Here is a 372-nt window from a genome sequence, read left to right on the forward strand (position 1 = left end):
GAGGGGGTGGGTACAGCTGGCTCTGCCTCTAGATAGGCAGAGCCAGCTGTCAATCACGCAGCTGGGTGGATCTCGACAGTAATGTGGGGATCCGTCCCGGCTGCGGAGGTCTCAGTATACCGCGAGCTGATGTTTACCCTGAGCCTGATGAAGGGGACCCTGTGTGGCCCCGAAAGCGCTTGATGACACTTTGAGTGATGATTGACATCAAATAAATGGATTTGCACTGACATCGGAGTCTTTGTCGTGCTGGTGACGTTCCTAACTTGATTATGCGGTATGTGGCGCCATCCGCGGTCATTGCGAGCACCCACAAATGTGTATGGGAGTTCCGGTAAGGAGTGCTACAGGTCTTTGGATATATATATATAT

The sequence above is a fragment of the Nanorana parkeri genome, unplaced genomic scaffold (genome assembly GCF_000935625.1).
Source record: "Nanorana parkeri isolate BGI_ZX_2015 unplaced genomic scaffold, ASM93562v1 scaffold9, whole genome shotgun sequence".
NCBI lineage: Eukaryota > Metazoa > Chordata > Amphibia > Anura > Dicroglossidae > Nanorana > Nanorana parkeri.